Source organism: Jaculus jaculus, chromosome 1, assembly GCF_020740685.1.
Source record: "Jaculus jaculus isolate mJacJac1 chromosome 1, mJacJac1.mat.Y.cur, whole genome shotgun sequence".
Classification (NCBI taxonomy): domain Eukaryota; kingdom Metazoa; phylum Chordata; class Mammalia; order Rodentia; family Dipodidae; genus Jaculus; species Jaculus jaculus.
This window is the reverse complement of record NC_059102.1, coordinates 266,883,895-266,904,590: the sequence shown is the minus strand read 5'-3', so window position 1 is coordinate 266,904,590 and position 20,696 is coordinate 266,883,895. Positions and strand designations below refer to the sequence as shown.

The 20,696-nt window shown below is 42.0% G+C and overlaps 1 protein-coding gene and 1 non-coding gene across 5 annotated transcripts in view; both read right to left on the bottom strand.

The window, feature by feature from the left end:
- Wwox (WW domain containing oxidoreductase) overlaps positions 1-20,696 on the bottom strand; it is a 1,097,314-nt gene that overhangs the window by 623,812 nt on the left and 452,806 nt on the right. The gene's annotated exons all lie outside the window — the stretch shown is intronic.
- On the bottom strand, positions 5,609-5,715 carry LOC123458097. Its single transcript, XR_006635396.1, has one exon. It is a non-coding gene; the product is annotated as a U6 spliceosomal RNA (small nuclear RNA).

The following is a 20,696-nucleotide window of genomic DNA, read 5'->3' as shown; positions in this document are numbered from 1 at the left end:
TATCAAAAGTATAGATCTTGCTTTATTTTTACCTTCACCTGACACACTTTGGCCAGGTATTGACCACTTAGGAGTATTCTTCTGGCCGTAAATCCAATCAATAATTCACTCTTGCAGAACATATAACTGTACATTTTCTGCTCATACAAAGCCGTAGATAATGAGTCCCGATTACAGCGTGCAGAAACCTAAGATGCTCGTACACGCGGCATTCCTTCTCAGAGGACTAACCCGAAAATGATCTTTGCCTTGCCTACAAATGAAATATTTAAAACAATGTTTTGATGTCCCAAGTTATGCCTGACATATTTGTCGATTTTCACAGATGCAAGGAGTGATTAGATTTGGGGGTCAGTGACGTTAAGGTCATCTTGAGACCAGGCATTTTAATTTCAAATATGGGATGACAAACCTGATAAGCAAAACTTTATAAAATAAAAAGGATATGAAATCAACTTACATGACTAGTTGGCATGGGAAAAACTTTTGTATTAAGTCCTCTCATCTAAAGGCAGGGGACCTAATGTTAAGGAAGAACATTTTCCTGACAAATAACCTTGACTTGTTAAGGGACCCACAACAAGCACCGGCACCAACGACTTTCATCCACGAGGTTCTGTATTCCCAGTGGGGGAGGGGAGGAGAAGAGATGTATCAAGGCCATCTGGGAGATGGCTCAGAGGGTATAACTTCTGGCTGTGCAAGCATGATAACCTGAGTTTGGATCCCCCTCCCTCCAAGCAAAGTCAGACATAGTAATCAGCACCTGTAATCCCAGCCACCTTTACTGGGATACAGGAGACAGACAGGAGACTCACTGAAAGCTTAGGGGCCAGCTAGCTTGGGGCTTACAGTGGTAAATGGAGAGCCTATCTCAAACAAGGTGCAAGGTGAGGACTGACACTGCGGCTATCTTCTGACCTCCACCTGTGTGTCACGGCACATGAGAAGCCCTCCACATCATATACATACAAAGATAATAGCAATAATAATGATAAACGAAATGTGCCAAGGCGTTTACTGGTAGAGAACATATTCCAAGATTATTATTCAATAATCTAGGAAGCTTATGACCATTAATTTGTGAAATGGCATAATAAGCAGGCAGGTGGGGACATCCCCAAAGGGTTAAATTATAAAGACAAGGAGGAGGCCTAGAAGTGCTTTAAAACTCAATTAAAATAAAAGCAGTTCCTGTTAGTTTTTTTCCCATTCCAGATTTAAGACCCATTCTGCATTATCTATTCATATGAAAAAGGGTACAGCAATTGAATTTTGAATTATGCTAACCCATTTTCTCAGCTATAGAAAATTCTGGCTTCCAGCCCAATGAACACATAGCCACATGCTGGACCCTTAATTATCTAATTAACATAGTGTCATTTTAGCAATTAGTTCAGATGACCATATGCAACTTTTTTTCTTTATAAGACTTGTAAATATTTTTAAAACACTTGTTATACAATGCATTAAAACAGAAAATGATCAATAAAAGTTTTAATTAAAAAAATTTCTTTTGAACTACTAAACTGACTGTAATATGGAAAAAGACAGATATTCGTGTGATTGGTTCACAGATATCCTTTAATCTATTCAATTAAACTTATAGCCCGGAATTACTACCTGGGTGGGCAGGTACTAGCAAAAGTAATTGCAAGGTGTGTTTGATGGAGGAGGACATAGGTGTTAAGAGAAGACATTCTAATAAAGAATTCATTCTAATGGAAGCCATCATAAATAGCATTAGAAAGTGGATAATAATTTTAAAACGTCTCACAGAAGACCACTCTCTCCCCACTACACTCTGAATGGAACTGGGTTTTAGCTTTATGTCCGCCATACACTGCACAGAAGATAGTGTTACAGCAGCTTCTTTAATTTACTCACACCAGAGCTTTTGGATTATAAAGCTAATGTAGACACGTATGCTTATGCTAAAGAAATTATTTCTGCACTGTTTGTTCAGTCTTTCTTTTTTTCTCTCTCCCTCCCTCCCTCCCTCCCTCCCTCCCTCCCTCCCTCCCTCCCTCCCTCCCTCCCTTCTTCTCTCTCTCTCCCTCTCTCTCTCTCTCTGTCTCTCTCTTTCTTTCTTTCTTTCTTTCTTTCTTTCTTTCTTTCTTTCTTTCTTTCTTTCTTTCTTTCTTTCTTTCTTTCTTTCTTTTTTTTTTAATTTTGGTTTAGGTCAGGCTGACCTGGAATTCACTATGTAGTCTCAGGGTGGCCTCGAGCTCATGGCGATCTTCCTACTTCTGCCTCCAGAGTGCTGGAACTAAAGGCTTGTACCACCACACCCAGCTATTGTTCAGGCTTCTTCATGATGTGTCCACTGGCCAGCACCTTCATGCATCTTCCAGGAGTCCCTTTTTCTGGCGGGCAAGGTGGATATAAAGAAATATTGTTTATTTGGAATCCCAGATGCAAACTGTCTGCAACTGGCTCTCAGTACTGAAGGAAATCCTCTTGGTGCACAGAAGTGGTAGATATAGACTCCTCTTTCAATGGTCTGAAACTTGAGAAAGTAGGTGCAGACCCCAGGAGTAGGCGACCATCTTCTCTGGGTACTAGGCATTGGCTTCGTCACACATCTCACAATACCGGTGTTTTAATATCCGCAGCTGAGTCTGTGGTTAAGAGTGAAATGGGGACAGTTTCCCTGAGTCCCAGCAAGGATTCTAGACAGTTTCAGTTGAAGTAGAAAAGAAGTTCCCTTCCTCTTAAGTAGGACCATACCTCAGACACCACTATTACAGATATTAAGATGTATCTCCCTATTTCATTGTCAAAACTGCATTGTGAGGAGGCAGCTGCTTTTGGTTTTCTTATGCCTGAAAAGGCGCAGAGATCCCAGGTTCATTTCTCTATATAAACTGAGGTTAAAAAAAAAAAAAAAGAAAAAAGATTTCTGAGCTTCTATCAACTTTCCATGTCCTCAAGTTTAGGCTCAGGAATTGCCATCTAGCTTCCCTTTTCACTAGAAACCCCACCTGCTGCTCTGACTGCATTTATTACTGCACTTCTCCTAAGGGCCATCCCTTCTCCCACCCCAAGTCACACCTGCTACCATCTGTGACTCTGGGGTATATCTGCGAAAGAGCTGTGAATCTCCTACACCCTTTGCTTCCTGCAGTCCCACAGACTTGGTGTGGTGAACTCTGTTTGCTGCTCAATTTAGCTATCATAGCGTCTCTGGAAACTGCCCTACCTCTCTCTGTCACCTCATATTCTATGCCATATCTTTTCTTTTGTAAGATTTTAATTTTTTATTTATTTACTAGAGTCAGAGAGAGGGACATAAAGAGAGAGAGAGACAGTGAAAATAGGTGTGCCAGGAACCACAGATGCATGCACCACCATGTGCACCTGGCTTATGTGGGATCTGGAGAATCGAGCCTGGGTTCTTAGACTTCACAGGCCAGCACCTTAACTGCTAAGCCATCTCTCCAGTCCCTAAGTCATATCTTAAACATGGCTCTGCCACATTCAGCTACAATGTGACTCCATAATGACTTAACAAAGCAAAAGCTACCCTTTTGTCTATAGAACTTTGTAAAGTTGTACCCACAAAGATGGAGCTTTATAATTTTCCATTAAATGGAGTTCATTATTTTTTTGTTTAGTCTTTCACTCTAGTCCAGGCTGACCTGGAATTCACAATGTAGTCTCAGACTGGCCTCAAACTTATGGTCATCCTTCTACCTCAGCTTCCCAAGTGCTGGGATTAAAGGCATGTGCCACCACGCCCAGCTGTTAAATGGATTTTAAACACATCAAAAAAATAGAAAGAAAAAAAAATCAGACGTGTAAGTCCATAAATGATGGGATGGATGAAAAGGGAAGGGAAACCTAACCAACCAACCAAAACAAACAAACAAAAGAAAGCAAAACAAAACAGCAAAAGGCCAAGGGAGAAATGCAGAAGAGATACATAAAGCATGTTGAGAAAAAGACCTTATACAAAGTGGGATTCATGATCTAGGTGTCAGAAATGCAATGCTGGAAGTCACATGCTCAGTAAACTGTATGTTCAGAAAATCATGAAATTCATTCATTTTAATTTACTTATAATGTAACAAAATGATGAGTCTCTGAAGGACCCATAACTGAAAATTTCTTTTGCTAAATTCATAACAAGTACCTATGTCCAGTCTATGCATTTGTCATTGTAAATTTGGAGTATGTGCATATATGTACTACATATGTTATATATACTTGTAATTCATACATATTTATGATAATTACACATAAAATTGAATATAAATGGAGTAATCTAAGGGCATTAGATTTTTTTAATTAAAAGGCATCAGCAACATATTAATTGGTGCATGTTATCTTGTGTTAAAGTCAGACATTAATAATGAACTCTCATTCTGTGAAGCAGGTAGTCAAAATATTGGCCCCCAAATATACTACAAAAATCTACAAGAACAAAGGATGTATTTTTTCTGCTGAAAAAAAAACCTGTATGACAATTGTTCTTACAAATGACTACTTATTGGCGAATAGTTAATACTTAATTAATTAGTTAATTCAGTTAGCATGCTTATTTGGAAGAACTATGGCCTATTGGTATAATTAATAGTAAAAGCTATATTAAAATATGTTTTTATCAAAGGAAAATCCTAAAACTGAATGACCAATGGTACAAGCCCACACAAGGTCACTAGTACATGTGTTAAGTTGAAAATCATATCACTGACATTTCTGAGCTACAGATTTGCAAAGTGGAAGATACGCCAAGAATGGTAGGAAGATGCAATCAAAAGGAATGCCTGGGCTGGAAAGGTGGCTGAGTGGTTAAGTGCTTGCCTGTGAAGCCTAAGGACCTCAGTTCAAGGCTCAATTCCCCAGGACCCACATTAGCCAAATGCGCAAGGGGGCGCACACATTTGGAGTTCGTTTGGAGTGGCCAGAGGCCCTGACACACTCATTCCCTCTCTGTATCTGCCTTTTCCTCTGTTTTGTTGCTCCTAAATAAATAAAAATAAACAAAAATAAGGAATGCCAACACAGGGCATGGCAAGCTCTGAACTGGACAGTTAACCTTGACATCTCAAGATTATAGGAAACAAACAGGGATATAAACAGTCCTCTTTAAATGACTTAGTAGCAAGAACCTGGAAAAGTTCATCTAGTTGTCCAAGGTCACAAAGCTGGGAAATAGAGGGGTTTGGATTGGCACTCTACCTGGTCCAGCTCCAAAGTAGAAAACCTTACCTATAATCATACCCAGGTGTATGAGTACAAATGCCCTCAGTGATTTAGGGTTAGAGGAAAAGTGTGCCCACTAAAATGAAGTAGACATCAGGTCACCTGTTACTCATGCTAGTAGGGCTGGAATTTAAGCAGCAAATGAGGCATGATTCTGAAAGAGGCAAAAATCTAAGCACGCTTTTATTATTTATATATTTGAGAGAGAGAGGGAGGTGGGAGGGGTAGAGAGAATGGGTACACCAGGGCCTCCAGATGCTGCAAGTGAATTCCAGACTCAGGTGCCACCTTGTGCTTCTGGCTTATGTGGGTCCTGGGAAACTGAACCTGGGTCCTTTGGCTTTGCAGGCAAGTGCCTTAACCTCTAAGCCATAAGGAAGATTTTTTTTTTTTTGAGAGTAAAAATATGGAAAGCTTCACGAATTTGTGTGTCATCCTTGCGCAGGGGCCATGCTAATCTTCTCTGTATCATTCCAATTTTAGTATATGTGCTGCCGAAGCAAGCACCCTAACCAAGATTTTATATACATATACACATACACTTATACCCTCCCCCAAATTCAACATCTAGAAAGTCTATTCAGCAATTTCTCACTTCCATCCCCTCACCTCCTAGATGGTATAAAGTCCTCCAGTTGAAGTTGGCTTTCTCCAATGATGGTGATGTAGAAAATCTGAGCCTAGTCCCTAGGATCCATCAGAGCTACCAGTTTGTATCCTAGACAACAATATGCCCTCACTTAGCACTCCACCTTCAGACTAAACACCAGAATGAGGTGGGGGGCAAGGTCCCCACAGGTAACAAGCATTATGGACAGTTTGCTATGAGAAATAGCCAATTAGTACATAAAATGAAAATCAAAATTAAAGAACAGTCAAGTCATGAAACAGTGAGTAGATGTCAGTGCTTCTAGGGAGACACAGAGAAACAAGCCTGTGAGAGACTTTTGAAAAAGAACTAAGATTCCAAAATCTGCACTATAAGTAATGTGGTCCCTGCTACCCTGGTTCTAAGGCTCTGCCATGTACAATTAAAGGATCTGGAATGGAAGATTCTTGCCTCAGAAGATAGTAGAAGGAAGGATATTAATATACCAAACAAAGAAAATATGCAAAGAGGACAAAAAGAAATAAAGTCACAGCTCCACAATTAATAAAGCACTGTCCTTTGGGAGGTGAACTTCTCTTGTGTCTAAATTTTGAACAAAAGAAAAGAAAAGAGGACGATTTTGTCTAAAAAAAAATCACAGAAGTATTATCTGTTGTGGAAAGTTGGAGGAACACGGGCTGAAAGGAAGCCATTCAGAAGGTGTCTTGAGATGTGACAATACTTCTTCGCTTTCTGATGCAGAGTGTATTGAAGTTTCTTTAAAAAATTCATACAGGAGAATCACTCTAAGCAACTGTAAGAAGGGAACTGTCAGACAAGATTCCCAATTCAATATTATATTGTGCTTCAAGAAAAGATTTCCATATATTCTAGATTAAAAAAGCCTCATAAATAAATGATAATCCAGTGCATGCTCTGAAAAATGAAAAAATAATTTTGTGTTTGCATTTTACTCCACAGAGTAAAATTTAATCTCTCTTTTAATATAGCATGTTTTATATAAAGAGGTAAAAAGATGTAACCTTATGAAAATTGATTTTTTTTACATGTTTAAAAATGTCCCTTGCTGTATTTATCTAGGCGTTTTTTATCTGTGCGTATAGAGAGGCATCACACTTTGATAACTTCACCATGTTGAGCTGAATGTAAATGCAACGGCTGTGATTTGATTCAAAGAACTTTTCTTTTTCTCCTTTTTTTTTTTTTATAAATTGAGAACTTTAATATATGAACATAATGCAAATTGGTTATACTCCCATTGGATTATACTCATGTTCTCTTTCCCTGCCTCCATTCCACTGAGGGCCCTCCTCTGTGGGGTTATCAGCAATAGTATTAAAATGATCAAGACCAGATTATGACTTTAGAACTGTTATGCTGTTGGAACTGCACCATGATCTGTTACATTGCCAAGCACACAGTAGGTACTAGATTTCTGTTAAATGCATGCTTTAATGGGAGCAACGAAGAAGCAGACATCTCAGCCTGAGAATAAGTTAAAAGCCCCAGGATCTTAGGAAGTGGTAACATCAGACCTTTTGGGCCTTCTTGTCAACAATGGAGAAATCCTATTAGTTTCCTGAGCATGTGCATAGAGAATTGGTGAAGTAAAAGATTAACAACCCCAGCTGAGTGCATGTAACAATTGGGCAAGAAGGCTATTATAGTCTATTGTCTTCTAAGCAAAGGTTCTTTTGCTTAGGTAGATGGTGGCTCAGTGCTATGTCACCATCACCTCCTGGGGTAACCACAGAATTAAAGAAAATGGATTAAGATGAATATTATGCTGAGGACCAAGAGGGCAAAGAAATGAGAAGGTGAATGGTATGGATTCTGTCCTAAAGGCCACAGGGAGCTACTGAATATTTCTAAACAGAAGATGGGCATGGGAAAGACTGTGCTTTATAGTGGGGACTGGTAGCACAAGCTTCTAAGCCAAACTACTTAGGAGACTAAGGCAGGAGGGTCACAAACTCTAGGGCTGTCAGAGTTGCAGGGAAAGCTTAAGGCCATGCTGGGTAACTCTGTCTCAAAAGAAAAAAAAAAAAGTCAGGGAATATACCTCAGAAGTAGACCCTAGCAGTATGAGACACTGAGTTCAGACTCAGACTAGGTTTTCAACTATATATGTGTATATGGAAGTCAGAGAGTGAATGGGTGCACCAGGGCCTCTTGCTGCTGCAAAGGAACTCCAGATGCATGAGCCAGTTTGTGCATCTGGTTTTACTTAGGACTGGGCTAATAGGTTTTGTAAGGAGGCACTTTTAATCACTGAGCCAGCCCCCACGGCTAGATTTTAAGGAGATGCAATTGACAGATTAGATGGGTCAGAAGATGGAGAAATTTGAATCACAGCGGGCAACAGCACACTCTCCCATTTTTACCAGGTTAAAAACTCATAGCAGATCAGAACTCAGAAAGAAAACCAGAACAGCTAACATTTCCCACGTAGGTCAGAGTCAAGGTGCAGAGCAATTTGTACATTTTTAATCTTGTAAATAGTTTCTTTAATAGACTCTAATGTGCCCACATACCAACATGGTTCCTGTACATCATGCACACTTCAGATGATGAACACAAGGGTTAAACACTCGTCACTTAGCTCACTCATCACTTACTGTGGTGGGTTGAATGCAATATCACCCTCACTGTGTGTGTGACTAAGCCTGACTTGGTCCTCAGCTGGTGAAGCTTTAGGGAGGTGGAGCCTTGCTGCAGGAAGTGTGTCACTGGCGGTGGATCTCATAACCCAGTCCCCCTTGTCAGTGCTGGCTAGCTCACAGTTACTGCTTCCTCCCAGCTGATGGGATAAGACACTCTGCTATTTGCCCATGTCATCCTTCCTTGCCAGGATGAAAATTCTCCTCAAAACTATGGGCTGGGCATGGTGATGCATGCCTTTATTCCCAGCACTTAGGAGGCAGAGGTAGGAGGATCACCATTAGTTCAAGGTCACCCTGAGGTGACATAGTGAATTCCAGGTGAGCCTGGGCTAAGGTGAAACCCTACCTCGAAAATCCAAATAAAAATGAATAAATGAATAAATAAATAAACCTATAAATACAAATAAACCCTTTCCTCCCATAAACTGCTTCTGGTTAGGTGTTTCACAAGAAGGCAACTGTTACACAGAACTATCCAGCACATCTCTCCTCAGCACAACCCTCTCCTATTCACTTCATTTTATTTTTAGTTAACCATACTTCCTCACATCCTCGAGTAGGGCATAGTTTTGCCTACATTTTGAACTTTCTGTAAATTGAATCATACTGTATATATTCTCCTATGGACTGATTTTTTAAAAAATTCCATATATGGCCTCTGTTGTTATAAGCTACAGGAGTTTATTCATTTTCAACAATGTCTAATTCTTCACTATAAGCTATACCTGACTGATTTCCCTGTTTTACTGTAGATGGCTTAGCGGAGTTTTTAGTTTTTTACTATCACAATACTGTCTTATTTTGTTCTAGTATCCAAGTTTCTCTCTAAACCCTATTGATTGCTAGATACAACTTTACTGGGTACTAACAATTTCCCCAACTGGCTGTATGAGCTGTCACTGCTAACTGTGACATGTAAGAGGTCCTGATTCTTTTTCTTTTTCTTTTTAAATTTTTTTGGTGTATTTTTATTTATTTTTTGAGAGCAACAGACAGAGAATGAGGTGGGGAGAGAGAGAGAGAGAGAGAGAGAGAGAGAGAGAGAGAGAGAGAGAGAGAGAATGGGTGCGCCAGGGCTTCCAGCCACTGCAGACGAATTCCAGATGCGTGCGCCCCCTTGTGCATCTGGCTAACGTGGGTCCTGGGGAATCGAGCCTTGAACTGGGTCCTTAGGCTTCACAGGCAAGCACTTAACTGCTAAGCCATCTTTCCAGCCCTGATTCTTTATATTTTTTAAACTATATTTTTTAATTTTATTTGAAAAAGATATAGAGAGAGAATATGGGTGAGCTAAGGCCTTCTTCCTTGGTAAACAAACTAGAGATGCATGTTCCACTTTGTGCATTTGGCTTTTCGTGGATAATGGGGAGTCAAACCAGGGCCATCAGGTTTTACAAGCAAGTGCCTTTAACTGATGAGCCATCACCTCAGCCCCCAATTCTCCATATTCTTTTTTTTTTAAAAAAATTTATTTATTTATTTATTTGAGAGCGACAGACACAGAGAGAAAGACAGATAGAGGGAGAGAGAGAGAATGGGCACGCCAGGGCTTCCAGCCTCTGCAAACGAACTCCAGATGCGTGCGCCCCCTTGTGCATCTGGCTAACGTGGGACCTAGGGAACCGAGCCTCGAACCGGGGTCCTTAGGCTTCACAGGCAAGCACTTAACCACTAAGCCATCTCTCCAGCCCCCAATTCTCCATATTCTTATCAAAGCTTATTATTACCAGACTACTTATTTTTTTTCCAATTTGGTGAGAGTGGAATAATGTCTTATTGCTCTTTTTCTTGCTGTGTTTCCCAAACAGCTTGGCAACGTGAGGTGCACCTGGTCTGTAGCAGGAAGGTGTTATAATTAACTGTTGCTTAAGTTCACTGGCCACCATGTTTTGTGTGACTGTGTCAGTGAACACACATGTGTACGGGCAATATGCATGGGTGCACTTGGGAGTGCATGTCCATGTGGAGGCCAAAGGACAACCTTGCCTGTTGTTCTTCAGGTGCTGTCCATGTTTTTTTTCAATATTTATTTTTATTTATTTATTTGAAAGAGAGACAGAAAGAGAGAGAGAGAGAGAGAGAGAGAGAGATTGAGAGAGAGAGACAGACCTCCAGGGCTTCCAGCCACTGCAAACAAACTCCATGTGTGTGTGTGTGTGTCCCCTTGTGCATCTGGCTAACATGGGTTCCTGGGGAATGAAACCTGGGTTCTTTGTCTTTGCAAGCAAATGCCTTAACCACTAAGCCATCCCTCCAGCCTCCCCCCCACGCCCATTTTTCTTTTTTTTGAGATAGGGCATCTTATCTGCCTGGAGCTTGCCAACTAGGATGGACTGTCTTGGCAAGTGAGTCTCAGGGATCCACCAGTCACTCTCTTCCTAGTGCTGGAAATAAAAGTGTATCACCACAACCAGGATTTTTTTCTAATAAACTTAAAAACAAAACATGGGTTGTGGGACAGAACTCAGATCCTCATGCTCGCATGGCAAGAGCTTTAATAAAATTGAGCACATCTTACCAGACCCATCACTATGTTTCAGGAAGGACTTTATGACAGAACCAGGAATTTATATGTAAGTCTACATATAAGTAAAATAGTTGGGCTACAGCATCACACACCATCATCTCCTCCCCTAGTGCATTTCTAAACAAGTCACCAAGCCCACAAACCCTCCTGGACGTTCATCTGAACATAAATCAACAAAGCTCCTGGTGCTCTTTATCGTTCTATCCACTTGATAGTTTTGATCGTGCTGGTAACTGTCCTGTAGCCCGCTCTTAAGGATGGAAACCCTCCCTGATCATGTCTGAAATTCAAAGAGGAAGCTTGGAGTGTATCATGTGACAAGAGGTAGAGATGGGTATTTATGAGGGAGGAAGATGATCAGGGAGCAGCAGAGGCTTGTCAATGAGGTTAAATCACATTCCGAATATACTTTATTACCAGCTCCCCGAGAGATGCCCTCTCTCTGGTCAATATGAGAGGGATAAAAGGTTCAAGATAAGGAAGAGGCACTTTATAAATGAAAACGTTCACTAATGAAATTAGTATCATTATTGCAGGAAGTGCTAATTTTCCTGCTCACTGAGAGTTTAATAAAAATGTTATGTCTACTCTATAACTGTGATTAATCAGTCTGGTATTGAGAGAAAGTGCAGGGATTCTTTTTCAACAAAGCAATTTTCAAAATTTGAAAAGGTGTAAATTTCATGCAAATTGCTTCATAATCATATATGTACAAAACGGAGCTGACAAAATTGCAGTTAGGAAAGGAATCATTAACATTTAACATTTTTTCTTTTTCCCAGCTGTTCCTTGAAAGGTATAGCATGAACTAGAAGACATGGGTAGCAGAAGAGCACACAGGTGAACACTGGGAACATGTCATGTTTGGACAGACTCAGCTGAGGCTGTCTAATGTGGACAGAAAGTCTGGCAAAGGAAAACGCTGCTTTAGTATTACAAAAATGAAGCAACGTATTTTGATTGCAATGTAGAGATAAAGACAGGAAGACACATGTGCCCTGTTTTCTTTCATGTGTGAATCTAAACATGCATAACTATACAGACATGCTAAGCATGTATATATAAAGAGAGGGAAAAAGGGGATCTGTGGGAGAAAGAAGACATGAGTAGGTGAAAGGGAGCAAATATGAATATAATGCATATATGTATATAAGTACAATGATGTGTATGAAATGTAGGAAAATGTCATAATGAGACACATTGTTTTGTACTCTAAAATTTTTATTAGGGGGCTGGAGAGATGGCTCAGTGGTTAAGCTGCTTAGTGACCAGGTTTCGATTCCCCAGTACTCACATAAAGCTAGATGCACAAAGTGGCATTTGCATCTGGAGTTCATTTGCAGAGACTTGAAGCCCTGGCAAACCCATTCTCTCTTTATCTATCTTTCTGCTAACAAACAAATACATAAATAAAAATAAAAAATTTAAGAATATAAAAAATCCAGGTATATTGGTACATGCCTATAATCTCAGCACTCTAGAGATAGAGGCAGGAGGATCACGGGTCTGAAACACAGTAAATTTGAGGTCTAAACTACACAAGATTACCTCTAAACAACAACTTTTTTTTTTTTTTTTTTTTTTTTTTTTTAAGAAGCAGTCGGGAAGATGGTTCAGCAATTAAGGTGCTTGCCTACAAAGCCTAATGACCTCGGATTGATTCCCTAGTACCCATGATGCACAAAGTGGTACATGCCTCTGGAGTTCGTTTGCAGTGACTGGAGGTCCTGGTGCACCCATTTTACCTGTCTGTCTCTCTTCTATCTCTCTGTGCTTGCAAATAAATAAATGTAGTATATTTAAAAAAATAAATAAGCAGTTGGGACTGGGAAGATGGCTCAGTGAGTAATAAAGCTTGCTGCACAAGCATGAGGGCCTGAAAGGTCCTTATTTGCCCTAAGTTCAAATCCCCAGTACTCACTTAAATAGTTGAGTGTGGCCACACAGACCTGTAACCCCAATTCTGTGGGCAGCAGAGACCCCAGGATGGCTGGGACACTGGACAGCATGTTGGAACAAAAAATGGCAGCTCTGGGTTCAATGAGAGACTCCATCACAAAGAAACATTTAGATGCGTGATGGAGAAAACCAGCTCTGTCCTCTGCATTCATGCACATAGGACAAGTGCATTTGCACACATATGTGCATACATTGCACTACACACAATACAAACACACACTCAAGCACTTTTCTATTTCTGACTCTTCTTGGTAGGAAATAAAACATCTCTATTAAAGGAAGTCACAGTTTTGCTCACACAGTTCCTTTTTTACAAGTTTCCAGATCTCTTGCATTTAAGTAATGTTTTGCAATCATGAGCATTCCTGGGATGAAGTGGCCTGTTCTGTAACTCATCCCACCCCACAGTGATGTGCTCCACCCTCCTGGACTGAGACAGCATCTGAGGCTGACACCAGGCGTCCCCAGTCTCATTGTGCATCATGTCTGCCACAAGCACCAGCTGAAATCCAAGGGTGCTCCTTCACTCACCTGGGGACGGAGCTAAGGAGAGGTGAATAATAACATCTCACAGGTAGATGTGACAGTGTGAAAAGGTTTCTTCTGATGGCCCTAAAATCTTTTAAGACTTAAGTAGTAAAAGTCCAACCAAAGAACACACTGATAGCCACTGGTATACATCAGCATTAACACAGTGCCAATGATCAGTTGTTTCTGTCCTTAAGAAACTGGGATCTGGCGGCACCTTGCCTCACAGGCATGATGAGCTGACTTTGATTACCAAAACTCACATAGAAATGAGGAGCGAGCTGATGCACACCTGGAATCCTAGTGCTGGGGAGAACATCTCTCCGTCTTTTTGGCCATCCTATCTAGAACAATTGGTGAGCTCTAGGCCAATGAGAGACCCTATTTCAAAGAGGTGGACAGAATTCCTAAGGATGGCATCTGAACTTGTCACCTGGCCTCCAAGTGTATATAAGCACTCTATGCACACATACCTATACACATACATGTGCCCCCACACATATGAACACATATACAAAACAAGGAACTAGAATCTTTTATTTTTTTTTTTAATATACAACTTAGGAAACCATGCTTAACAGTTATTGGATAATACTTCAAGGTTTTTCTGAAAGGTGTAAGTATTTCCACACACCTTCCTTTGGGTAGATCTTCCTCAGGAAGGTGGTCAAGCAGCAGCGTAAGTAGGCATGGGAACCATTTGCCTCCCTCAGCTTCATCCTTTCCTCATACATTTTCTAAAATCATATCATGGCCCCTCTCAAGACAGTTACTGTGCACAGTTGATATTCTCATGCATTTTTCACAGGACGAATTTTGGTTAAAGTGGCATATTTGAGCACCATATGGTCACATACATTAACACGCATTCTTGAATTCCACATGGATTTTGGCTTTGGCCTGGCTCTGCCCCCAGTGTCTCTCCCAAGTGCTGTGTGTAAATAGACAAAGATTCCTGCCACCTTCAATCAGGGAAAGGGGAGCGGGGCTATGGGCGGAATGTGGCAACACACTTTCCATTATCTTCTAAGAAGTATAAACCTCACAGAACCTAGGTACAAGGAACTGGAAAACAAGTAGAGTTGGGTACACCTGGTAATGGTCCTTGAGCAGGCCACCCTGCTGGAGGCTGTGCTAGTATATCAGCTCACTTTTACGTCAAAAAATTTCTACTTTTCTTTTTCCAAGACACAAAGGTGGCCTGGGCCAGGTGTTCATATTCAGAGCTAAGGAGAATGGTCACTTGATTTTCCTTTGTCCCAGTAATGTAGCAAAGTACATCCTTTAAGCGTACCCCGGTCTCAAGGCTGGAGAGGTGGCTCAGTGGGTGAAGTGTGACAACCTGAGTTCTGACCTCCAGCACCCACATAAAAATCCTGGGTGTGGGGATGGGTGCTTGGATTTCCAGCTCTGGGAAGAAGACAGGACACTATCAGGATTGCTGACTAGCTAGTCTAGCCAAATGTGTGAGCTCTACATTCAGTGTTTTGTTCTGTCTTAACAAAGGAGGGTGGAGGACAGTGATAAAGAAAGACACCTGGCTGGGCGTGGTGGTGCATACCTTTAAATCTCAGCACTTGGGAGGCAGAGGTAGGAGGATCGCTGAGAGTCTGAGGTCACCCTCAGCCTGGACTAGCATGAGACTCTCAAAAAAATCAAGAAAAAGAAAAAGAAAAAAAAAGAAAGACACTTGACCTCATGGGGAGACAATGAGGAGGAAGCCTTTGGCCTTTATACACATGCATACATGTGTAGGCTCACATGGAGAGCATGGGAACCTTTCCACACAGGAGGAGCCTCCCCTTCCTGAGAGTGGAAGAGGAAAATCCACAGTAGCTGGCGCAGCCTTGGCAAAGGGTCAGGGTATGTCATGATCCCAAATCAGTCCACTGCTAATCATGCCCTTTAGCTGTGGCAGCTGAATCACTGGGCCTCTGTGAGCCTCAGTTTCTTCACCTGACACTGAGAAGGAAGAGGCAATGAACTGCTTCAGCCTAGTGCCTAACACACAGGAAGCTGGGGCTGTGGGTGAGTGTCTGAGGTGACAAGTCTGGTAAGGGTGCCCTTTTAATCTCCACTCTGATTGGTATCGATACTGCTGCTCACCCTGCTCCTCGTTGTGGAGATGTAACCCACCGATCTTCAGTCCTCCACTGTAAACTGATGGCAACCCCACCCTCCGTGGACTGATGAATTTTATGATTCAGGCAAAGCAATCAGCCCATTGCTATCCCCACATCCATGCTCAAGTCAGGGGACGCCTCCACCTTCCTGGCATAAACACAATGAGGAGGAAGCAGGATCCAGTGTGATGCCACTCAAATTCTCCTCTCCTGTTGCCTGTGACATTTGGACCATGTCCTAGGAGCCTCTGCTTGTGTGTGTTAGTAGGGGAGGGTTCTGTTGAGTCTTGGCAGCCAAAAGGCTCCCGTGAACACTCACCTGTCCATAGAAGGCATCACTTGATGCGTGGAACTGCCTCATAATATAGACGTCCTATGCCTGACATTTTACAGACCAGACACAAGAAGATCCGAGAGGAAAAGCATGCCACCAACTACCAGGTTCTTCCCTGATTCTAATATCACACTTCCCGAGTACACTGACATTTCCGAACCACCGAGTGTAGACGTGAGTAGCACAGCTGCCGTGGGTGGAGTGTCTGCACCCCCGCTCATAGGACACACGAAGAGGGCTCTCACCAGACATCAAACTTGCCTGTACCTTGAATTTGAACTGTGCCACCTCCAGACTGGGGAAGTAATCTGTTACTGAAGCCCGCAGGCTGGGCCTTCTGTTATATCAGCCCCAGAAGATGGGACAGCAGTGGTAAACAAGTATCTACTCAGAGAATACGGTGAAGGTGCAAATGGAGCTGGTCTCACACACATCAGCCCTGAAAGGTGAGCCCAAGAGGGTTGCCTAGGAAGATACATTCACAGAGAGATACCTTGATAAAGCACGTATTTCCTATTTCCCCACAGCCCATGGGATATTAACATCCTGGCTCTATGGAAGAGGGAAGTTGCCAAGAGCCACCTACAGTCAAAGCCCAGCATCTGTGATCCTGACACTTCTTGTGACAAAGCATATTGTGAAGATATGGCAGAGCTAAGAACCAAAACATGGGGAGACTATACTCAGTCACACAGATAAGCCCAGTGGAATCATGGGTCCCTGCAAGGACAAGGCAGCAGGGACGATTGGAGTGCAATGCTTGGGAAGGGTGCATGCTTTATAATCTCGGTACTCAGGGGGCTGAGACAGGAGGAACAAGACGAGCCTGAGCCACACAAAGAGATCCTGTCTAAAACCAACCAACCAACCAACCAACTACATCAGAAGGCAATGTACAACCAAGGCACCAGTAAAAGACAACGGGTAATGACAAGTCATTCTGTCCCTGAACCCCAAAACAGGGGTCCTAAGCCCAGGCCCTCCTAGTTTTCATATGACATTGAGCTCTGCAGAATAGCAAAGTGATGAATGTGTGTTGTTACAAGCCACATTTTTGACAACTTGTTATAACAGCAAAATGAAACAAAGGAAGGGAGGGAAGCATGGCTCAAACCCAGAGTCACTAACTACAAATCCAAGCCCTCCTCCTGATGTGGCCCCTAGTGAATCAACAAGGAATGGGGAAGTGGGGCTCCAACCAGTTACCTGTGCTGGTACTCGGGCACACCAGGGCCTCTTGCCACTGCAAACAAATGCCAGGTGCACGTACTACTTTGTGCATCTGGCTTATATGGGCACTGAGGAACAAACCCTGTTCATCTGGCTTTACAAGCAAGCACCTTTAACCATTGAGCCACCTTCCCAGTCTATTGATATGTTTTTATTCTTGTTAAAAACAAAGAGGATTTGAAATTAGTATACGTATGTACATACTATTCACCCCAAAATAAAGAAGCGGGACTAGGAAGATGGCTTTGTAGATTTGTTGAAGGCAAGGAGAAGGGTGGTAAAACTTGGTTTTTGAGCTTTCTGGTAGCCAGTGGAAAAACAAAAACACTCTCAGATATGAAGTTCTGTTTTAGAGCTGGGTGGATGACTTAGTGGTTAAAATTGTCAGGCCTAGCCGGGCGTGGTGGCGCACGCCTTTAATCCCAACACTCGGGAGGCAGAGGTAGGAGGATTGCCGTGAGTTCGAGGCCACCCTGAGACTCCATAGTGAATTCCAGGTCAGCCTGGGCTAGAGTGAGACCCTACCTCGAAAAACCAAAAAAAAAAAAAAAAAAAAAGTGTCAGGCCTAAAGACTGGAGTTCATATTACCAGAACCCAGATAGATAAAGCTGGACACAGGTCTATAATCCCAAAATGTGCCTAAAGCAGTGCAAGGCACACTCAGGAAAAATGTGACTCTTTCAGACCAGCTATTCTTCACAGCCACAAACATGAGAGACTGTCTCTAACAAGGGAAAGTGAAGACCAACACCCAGCAGTTGTCATTGTACCTACACACGCACGCACACACACACACACACACACACACACACACACACACACACACACAGAGGAAATAATGAAGTTCAGTTGTATGAGGAAATTGTTTAAGAGGATCACGTCTTTACTTGACATGAGGCATTGAGGAAGGCCTCCCCTGAGTCCTCTGTGTCTTCACACTCTCCCTTTACACCTACTACCTGATCCTTGTGGAATGAGATGACTTTCCAAGGATCCCGAACTTGTTACACAGTGTATTCAAGCTTCATTTGCTAGGACCTTGGCAGGGACTCACTAACCGTGTGTGTGTGTGTGTGTGTGTGTGTGTGTGTGTGTGTGTGTGTGTGTGTGTTGGGGGGTCTTTCCCTCTCCCGCACTGCAGACCTGCAGGGAAGGTGAGGGGAAAGCAACCATGTGACACTTTCATAGCATGCTGCAGAGTCAACTTCATGCAGTAGTGTCCTCACTAACATTTACTAGGTAAAAACCACCCCAAAATGTAGAGGCTAAAATCCATATCTACTTATTTTTACCCTCTATTCTGGGGTTGGCTGACTTGGGCTGAGACAATCTGGTTGCCTGTGGTTCATCACCCAGAAAGTTAGTTCACATTTGAGATGGAAGAGTTCTAAGTATACCACGTGAGAAAACACCAATATTGAAGCAATATTTTTCTTTGTTCTTTTATTTATTTTTTTTTAATTTTTAAATTTTTATTAACATTTTCCATGATTATAAAAAAAGTCCCATGGTAATTCCCTCCTCCCCCACCCCCAAACTTTCCCCTTTGAAATTACATTCTAAATCATATTACCTCCCCATTACAATCATTGTACTTATATATATACAATATCAACCTATTAAGTATCCTCCTCCCTTCCTTTCTCTTCCCTTTCTTTGTTCTTTTAAATGGAGGTAAGGTCTTTCACTGTAGCCCTGTTAGCCTCAAAGTCTTGACCCTCCTGCTTCAGCCTCCCAAGTGCTGTAATTATAGACATGGACCATCACACTGTGCTCTGAAGCACTTTTCAAGCCTCTGTCTGATTCTTGCTGATCAAAGCCCATCTCCTGAGGCGTGAAGACAAGGGGTGGAGACACTGGCCCTTTTTAGTTAGAGGATTTCACAATGCAAGGATGTACCTATGAGGGGTGAGAAGCAAGAATCAGAGGCCAGTTTTGGTCTCTCAGCTGTTACATGCTGGTGTTCATATACTTTATCACTGTAGCCTGACAGTCTGGAGGTAGTTCTTAATCAGATCACTGATCAGTTCTCCTGGATAACTCACTGACGTTTATTCCACCCAAACGCAGGTGGGACAGAAGAAAAATGGGCTCCTAAAAGGCTCAGGGTTCTCACTGTCTGCCCTGAAGTTGTCTTTCAATAGGAAAAAGAAGCCTGTGTGTGCACACGTGCATGCACGTGTGTGTGCACATTCATCCTGAATGCTAAGCATCCCTGAGCTCTCTCATATTTATACATCTTTAGTGTTCAATTGGAGCTTTTCATGCATGTCAGTTGTGTTCCAGAACCACCCTGTGCCTCCCCCAAACTGCAGTTGCTGTCTTGATAGTCAGAGCATTAAAATAAATAAATAAATAAAATAAAAGGAAAGTTGTGCAAGGGCAGCACTTATCTCATACATAGAAAAATAGCCTGAAAGGAAGGCATTGTCAAAGTGTTTTGCAAATGACATTTTCAGCAATATAAATTATGATTTATTTTATATGTAATCATCTTGATTGCAGACATCCTTTGGAGAAACCACACCGCTCTTGGCTAGCTTTTTAGAGCCTTAGAAGACAACTTTCAAACCTGATTAGTATGTATAACTGGAAAGCAGATATATTATATTTAGCTTGAAGTGCACAGAGCCATGGGTGTAAAGAAAGAAAGATAGGGGGAGGAAGAAGAAGGAGAAGGAGAAAAAGAAAGAACAGCTGCAATCCTTCTCCGAGGGATCTGGAAACACATGGAAGGGTGAGAAGCAAGCACAGCTGTTAAGTTTGTTCTAGTTGCCTTCGTATCAGTGACCAATTGTAAGATCCTGGACCTCTTCCTTATCATGGGCTCCCCTGTTGTACAGTTACAAGTGGGATGAGTCTGTACCCAGGATGGACTCCTGCTCTAGGGTTAAGACACTGAAAAGCTCACAGGCTTCCCGATTGTGGACTCAATGTAACCAGCTGTTTTCTGCTCCTGCCACCAGGCTTCCTCTGTCATAATGGACTGTATCCCCTGGAATTGTAAAGCAAAATATAAATCCTTCCTCACTTAATTTGCTTCTTGTGAGGTAGTCACAGAAACAAGGAAAGGACCTGATACACTGGTAATAAATAAACTAATCTTTTTCCCTTGCAGATCTGCCTGTAACTGAAGATGATGTATCATTTAATTGTTCTTCCCACTTCCTGTTCTGACTCTTCACATAGGATCATTTGCTTGGCTTACAACTAAAGACCAGCCCACAGCCAGGTCTCTGATTCCACTAAGGGGCCTCCACCTAAGCCCCACTGCTTGGTGTTGGATATCTTTCTCAAGTGCAAATACTCCCTTCTTTTATAGTACACTTTCTGCTTCTGAAAACATCTAGACTTTGTGCTTATGTTAGAAAGGAATGTCACATTTTCAGGTGAAATTTTGAGTTGGTCCCCAAGACATTCAGTTGGTAGGGTACTCACAGTTTCTCCCAGTTATCCAGTCACCACTGCATTCTTGTAAAAGAATACTGCTGATGTCAATGAAGGCTCCACATC